Genomic DNA, 7,297 nt, shown 5'->3' on the forward strand with positions numbered 1-7,297 from the left:
TCTGTTTAGATCATGAACCTGTATTTCTGTCTCTTAACATGTTGGAAATACTTTTCCCAGTTTTATATTTCCATTTTATTTTTTGACATACTAAACATTTACATTCTGACTAACCAAATCCTCAGTATTTTCCTTTATGGTCTCTGTCTTCTGTGTTATGCTTAGAAAAACCTACCTGACCTTAAACTGATGTAAACATTCACTTAACTGGTGGTGTTGATTCCATTCGGAGCTTAATGCAGGGTACAGGATCCAATCTGATTATTTCCATAAACATCGCCAATTTGCTCTGACAGCCTTTCATCGAATAATCTCTCCTTTCTCCCCCTGCTTTGAAATGCTGCCTTTATTTGTTCTGTAAACCTCATGTACCATTTTTTTGTTTGTGAAATCCCTGCCTCCCAGGGATGTTACTAGGATTAATTGAAGTAACATCTTCAGAATCTCTAGCATGGGGACGTAAAATCCTCTCCAAACATCCAGGTTCTGTCCCCTTCTCCTCTTCTCCAGACCATTATGCCCTCCTCATGTCATATGCTTCTACTGTTGACCTTGGCATTCTGGGAACGGTTCCAGCCACACAGAAGGTGCTTACTCAGGCTTCACCGTTTGGTCCCCAAAATTTCTTTTTGGCCTGTTAGCACCTCAGCCAAGGTGACCTTGCTCTGGAGGGCTGGATGGGAGGGCCGCCAGGGGAAGATGGTAATTACACCGGGCTGAGGCAGTGCAGGGGGTGGGGGGGAGTCAGGGGCGACCTCACAGGGCAGGTGACCTTGGAGCTGGGTCTAGGATGGGAGAGGAACTGGGCAGGCAGAGAAGGGAAAAGGGGAACTGTGGGCAAGGGAATGGCGTGATCAAAGCAGGGGAGTGTTGGGGGGGGCATGGTAGAAGTCAAGATCGGCAGGAGGCTGGCACGACAGGTCAGGGAGGGGTATTTGTGGCCGGAAAAGAGTAGGGATTCATTTAAGTGGGAGAGTCCCATGATCACCCTTGTGTTGTGGGAAGATCAGCCCAGGCCAGATGAAATGGGACAGTCATGGCCAGGACCAAGGGGGTGGTCTTGAGGATGAAAGGAAATGAGCAGTTTTCAAAAACATCCAATTAAATGAAAAGAGGAAGACTGGCAGCGGATTTGAAGTGGAAGAGACGGGAGGGGAGGAGGACCCCCAGGATCCCGGATGGGAGGGGTTTACACAGACAGAAGCAAGTCTGGGGTCGGATTGGGGAGCACCGGGGATCAGCGCAAAGGGATGGGATGGAGAGGACACAGAAGAATTCAAAATGTGCAAAACTCGATGTATTCTTGTATGCATGCCAGGCATCTGTTACAGAAGGGCATAACCAAGGAAGTGGCAGAAGGGATGGTGGGAAGTGGACGGTTTGAAAAATATTTAGGAAGTTGAGTCAACAAGATCTAGCAGATGCTTTGATTTTTTTAAAGAGAGGGACCAATCTTGGAGAGTACCCCCAGGGCGGGTAGCCGAGGGCTGAAGCTGCCCGGTTCTGAGATGGTGAACACAGGAAAAGGAGGAGGTTTGGTGGGAAGATTAATTCATTAACTCAACAATTCTCAGTTAAGCACCTGCTTACTAGATGCCAGGGACTTTGTATACAGGACAGAGGGGTGACAAAATATCTCCTCTTATGAGACTTAAATTCAAAGGAGAGCTAGACAAGAAAGAAACAAACAAGTAAACACAGGTCAAGTGGTGAAAATTGTTACGGAGGAAAATAAAGTAGGGGTGAGGTCTAAAATGTTTTAGGGGCTCCTGGGTGGCTCAGTCGGTTGGGCATCCGACTTCAGCTTGGGTCATGGTCTCGAAGTCTGTGAGTTCAAGCCCTGCATCGGCTCCGTGCTGACAGCTTAGAGCCTGGAGCCTGCTTTGGAATCTGTGTCTCCCTCTCTCTCTGCCCCTCCTCCGCTCACACTCTGTCTCTGTCTCTCAAAAAATAAAACATTAAAAAAATTTTTTTTTCAAAATGTTTAAAAAATACTTTTGTTTCGTTTTTAAGTAAGCTGTATATACCATGTGGGACTGGAACACACGACCCCAAGATCAAGAGTCGCACGCTTGGGACGCCTGGGTGGCTCAGTCAGTTAAGCGACCGACTCCAGCTCAGGTCGTGATCTCACAGTCCGTGGGTTCGAGCCCAGTGTCAGGCTCTGTGCTGACAGCTCAGAGCCTGGAGCCTGCTTCAGATTCTGTGTCTCCCTCTCTCTCTGCCCTTCCCCCACTCACTCTCTCTGTCTCTCAAAATAAAGTAATAAAGACATGAGAAAAAAAAAGAGTCACACGCTCTACCAACTGAGCCAGACAGGCACCCCTGGCTCACAATTTTCTAGTTTGTATTTTTTTATTTCTTTTTTTTTCTTTGCAAAAATTTAAAGATATGACCAAAAAAAAAAAAAAAAAAGAGACCAAAAAACCCCAAACAAACAAACAAAATAAATAAAGATATGACCAGCGATGGTCCCGCTAAGAAGGTATCACATCATGTGGGCAGAGACTTGGAGAGAGGGGGAAGAGCATTCCAGAAAGAGCAACAGCAAGTGTAAAGGCCCTGAGGCTGGAGCATGCTAGATACATTCTAGGAACAGTGAAGAGACCAGTGTGGCAGAACAAGGAAGAACAGGGTCGGGGGGAGGAGTGGCAGCAGATGCGACTGGAGGGGAAGCAGAGGCAGATCCTGTGTGACCAAGAAGGGCATTGTAAAGACTAGACTCTGGCCTTTGTGCTAAGAAGGCCATGAGAGCTTTCTCGAGAGTTTGGGGCAGAAGAGGACTCTGAATGCATTGTATTTTTAAAAGCTTACTGAGTAAGAATTCCTTGGTCTTTAAATTTTTTTAATGTTTATTGAGAGAGAGAAAGAGAAAGAGAGAGCAAGAGGGGGAGGGGCAGAGAGAGAGAGAGGGAGAAAGCAAACCCCAAGTAGCCGGATGCGGGGCTTGATCCCATGAACCAGGAGATCATGACCTGGGCCAAAATCAATAGCCAGATGCTCACACAGACAGAGTCGCCCAGGAGCCTCGAGAATTCCTTGGTCTTTAGAACGCAATCCCACCACTTTCTAGCTGGGTGACCTTGGACAAGTTATCTAATTTCTCCGCGCCTCAGTTTCACAATCTGTAAAATAAGAATAGCGATCACTTAGTGTGGTTATTTTGAGGGTTAAATGCAGTTAAAATAAAGAAAGCACTGAGAACAGGATCTGGCACATTCTAAGCTCTGCAGACTGGCAGCAGCAATCATGATCGTTATCGTCCAGGCTGCTGGGGTCGAGACCAGACCGGAGGGCGCCAGGGTGGAAGCAGGGACACCATCTGGGCAGCCACTGCAGTGGGCCAGGAGAAGGGCAAGAGTGACTGGGACCCCAGTGGAGAGAGATGGTCAGAATGAGGGAGGGCTGATGGCATCTGCCAGTGGGTCCCCTGTGAAATGTGGGAGAAAGGGGAGTTAGGATGGCCCCAAGGATTTTGCCCTGAGCACATGGAGGCTGAAGTTGCCGTTTGCTGAGATGGGGAGGAAGGTCGGGGGTCTTCCTGTGATAAACAGGAGACGTCCGCTGATGTCTCTGTGTAAAGCCAGACAGCTGGATATACAGGTGGCCCAAGCTGGGGGCATCCGCTTGCTGGTGGTCAGTATATGGTGGACGTTGAAGGCCGTGGGACCAGATGGGCCTACCCAGGGTGACCTGGGACCCTGCCATGTTGACAGCAAGGGCTCAGCGGCTGCCACCACCCGACTGACGTCATGTTTGAAAAAGCCTGCAGACTTTTGAAAAAGCTTGAGGAAAAGGCTTTTGGTTTTGTTGGAGAGCTCTCAAATGTTTGAAGTAGCATTTCTAGGACACATAACTGGGACAGGCTCGGGAGGACACCAGAGATGGGCAAGCACAGAGGAGGAAGGATGGGTGTTCAAAGTGGAAGGCTTTGCTGATCCAGAAAGCAATTTTCGCGCAAAACTGGCTTTAAGGGTCTGTGAAATACCAATACCGCCATATACTGGTATAAAAATAATTTAACAAAAGGCAGTGACTAAGAGCATGGATTTTTTTTAACTTTTTTAAAAATGTCTTTTATTTATTTTTTGAGAGACAGAGAGAGGCAGTGTGAGCAGGAGAGGGTCAGAGAGACAGGGAGACACAGAATCTGAAGCAGGCTGCAGGCTCTGAGCTAGCTTTCAGCACAGAGTCCGATGCAGGGCTTGAACCCACAAACTGTGAGATCATGACCTGAGCCGAAGCCGGACACTTAACCCACTGAGCCACCCAGGCCCCCCAACTTTTTTTTTTTAAGTAGGCTCCTCGCCCAGTGCATGGATCGAACTCACAACCCTGAGATCAAGAGTCACATGCTCTACTGACTGAGCCAGTCGGGCACCCCCAAGAGCATGGATTTTGAAGGTGAATGCACTATGGTTCTTCAGGCTCTGCCCAGTGTGACCCTGGCTGTGCATTTCTCTACCGCAGCTCCTCATCTGTAGAATGGGCTCAGCCTAGTGTCTCCATCACAGGCCTTGAAAGAGTGAAACAGAAATGTGGACAAAGTGCTTGTCATAGCTCTGGCCCTAAAAAACAAACAAACCACACACATACTTTTTTCTTCTCTACTACCACTTGCACCAACACTTCTGACACCAAACGTGGGTTTTTTCTCAGGTTGACCATTCTCTGACACCAACTGGGTGTCCAGCAGTTCCATTCCGTTCTGACATTACTGACCTAGAGTCAGTGTCAGATCCCACCAGTTAAGGGCTCAGTCCCAGGACTGCCCTTACTTCTGATGCTAATGGACAGTCCCAGCCTCCTCTATGTCTGGTCTTCCAGGTATAAATCAGGGGTCCCCATGACCCCCTCCCCCAAGAAGTCAATAATTTGGTAGAAGGGCTCACAGAACTCAGAAAAGTGCTTTGCTTTCATTACTTATTTATTAAAGAAGGTAGAACTCAGGAATAGAATAGGACAAGGCATGTGGAGTGGAGGCCGAACACAGCTTCCACGTCCTCTCTGGGAGCACCACCCTCCCAGCACCTTGCTGGGCTCACCAGTCTAGAAGCTCTTTGAATCCCCCTGGTTAGGATTTTTATGGAGGTCCCATAATGGAGGCGTGCTTGATGGAATCATTGACCATTGGTGATTGAACTCAGTCTCCAGCCCCTCTCCCCTACCCAAAGATCAGGGGTGGGAGGGAGGCTGAAATTTCCAACCCTCCAATCATGTGCTCGTTTCTCTGGCAACCCCCCACCCATCTTTAGGGGTTTTCCAAAAGTTACCTCTGTAATATACACACAGATATGAATGAAAGGGGCTTGTTATATACAACAAAAGGGGCACCTCTTAACCGGATCATCCAGAAATTCCAAGGAATCTCCTGTGCCAGGAACTAGAATTGGATGAAAATCAAATGTATTATATTATAATTATAGCCCATATGACGAACCCACAACAAGTGTTGCTATCTAATTGGTAGGGATACTAAAAGAAAAAAACAATTTAGAAGACAATGCAGGGGTAGTGGAGAGGGGGCTGGAATCAGTATTCTGGGCAAGGCTGAACTCAGAGGCACGTGACCTGTGCCGTTACAGAGGCTTCCCCACTCTCAGAAGGGACCCACTTCTTGGTTTCACGCTTTGCTTTCCCTGTCTTGAAATTCATAGTAATTTTCTCCTTGAAACTGTGTTTTGTAAAGGAAGCCCAATGGGACAGTGAAGCACGTGTTTGAACAGAGAAGATACACCAGGTAGCAGCAGGCAGGCCCCAGCCAGCAAGTATGACGGGCGGCGGGCAGCATGGGCACCCAGCAGTTGGTGCACACCCAGTGTGCACCCACATGGCTGGGCAGGCTGGGATCTGTGCCCAGACTGGCAGCAGCAGAATATGGCTGCAGTCCACCAAAGCCATCGCGAGAGAAGGGACCCCACATGGAATGGCCCATCCAGTAGATCTATGCACACATGAGCTCTGCAGCCTAAGTCTGGGACACGAACTGCCAGCACTTGGGCAGGAAACCGTCAGTAACTTATTACAAAACCAAAGTATACGCATGGATGTTGCAATAAAGCCTGCCAGGGAGTTGCCAATTCTTCCGGATGTAGAATTCCTGGTTCTGAAACTGCTGCAATATTGCAAAGCAAATATTCAGAGGTTTAGCAATAGAACTCAAATGTCAAGGTCACATTTTACAGAAAATCATTCTATTTTCATGTGAAGATTCATTATTAATGAGAAAGGCAATTTTAAATCATTTTTTTCTTGTAATCAAAGATATGGCAATCAGGTGCCTAAACAGGTCATTAAAATGATAGACAAATTATGAAGTCACTTTCGTTTTTTCCCCCGAGAGGAGAACACAAATGCTCTCTCCTGCTATAAGAAATTGCACCATTGACAGCTGCCTGGGTGGCTCAGTCAGTTAAGCATCCGACTTTAGCTCAGTTTTTGATTTTGCGGTTCGTGAGTTCAAGCCCCATGTCCAGCTCTTTGCTGACCGTTTAGAGCCTGGAGCCTGCTTTTGATTCTGTGTCCCCCTCCCTTTCTGTCCCCGCCCCACTTGCGCTCCTTCTGTCTCTCTCTCGAAAATGAAAATAAGCATTAAAAAAAAAGAAATTGCACAGTTGAGTTTCCCACATCTGGGGAAATCGCAAAGGTCAGTGTGTCCTAAGTGCAATGTATGGGCCTCACCCTGGAGGAACCACCTTGGTGGTCACCATGTCTCCCCTGCTATGTAAGTATCACTTTCAGTGTGTTGTAAAACGTCACAAGTTACAGATAATGTTAAAGAAAATATTAAAATGTCACTGTATAAACTTACATATTAAATTCAGGCATATGTAAAATTGATTTTCCAAAGACTTCAATCTTTAGACAAACTGTTTCATGAGACTCATCGGCTTTAAATGTACTAATTATAACAAATAAAATATTTTGAAATGAAAGAAATGTGTATTAGTACCTTAAACTGCATTTTAATTTTTTTAAATGTTTATTTTTGAGAGAGATAGCATGAGAAGGGGAGAGTTAGAGAGAGAGGGAGACACAGAATCTGAAGCAGGCTCCAGGCTCTGAGCCATCAGCACAGAGCCTGATGCGGGGCTCTAACCCACAAGCTGTGAGATCACGACCTGAGCCAAAGTCGGATGCCCAACCAACTGAGCCACCCAGGCGCCACTAAACTGCATTTTTAAAAACTGCTTTTTGAATAAGAGACCCTGAAATTTTTGTAAGGGCCCTGATTCTGAAAACTAGTATTTCTTCAAAAGGATTTTCATATTTCCCCAAATTATGCTGACTCTGTTAA

The 7,297-nt window shown here is 46.8% G+C and overlaps 1 non-coding gene across 1 annotated transcript; it reads right to left on the bottom strand.

Annotated features, from left to right (window-relative positions):
- Positions 1-6,574: 6,574 nt before the first annotated feature.
- On the bottom strand, positions 6,575-6,732 carry LOC115305880. The gene has a single exon (XR_003915069.1). It is a non-coding gene; the product is annotated as a U1 spliceosomal RNA (small nuclear RNA).
- Between the last annotated feature and the right edge of the window lie 565 nt (positions 6,733-7,297).

Source organism: Suricata suricatta, chromosome 10 (genome assembly GCF_006229205.1).
Source record: "Suricata suricatta isolate VVHF042 chromosome 10, meerkat_22Aug2017_6uvM2_HiC, whole genome shotgun sequence".
NCBI lineage: Eukaryota > Metazoa > Chordata > Mammalia > Carnivora > Herpestidae > Suricata > Suricata suricatta.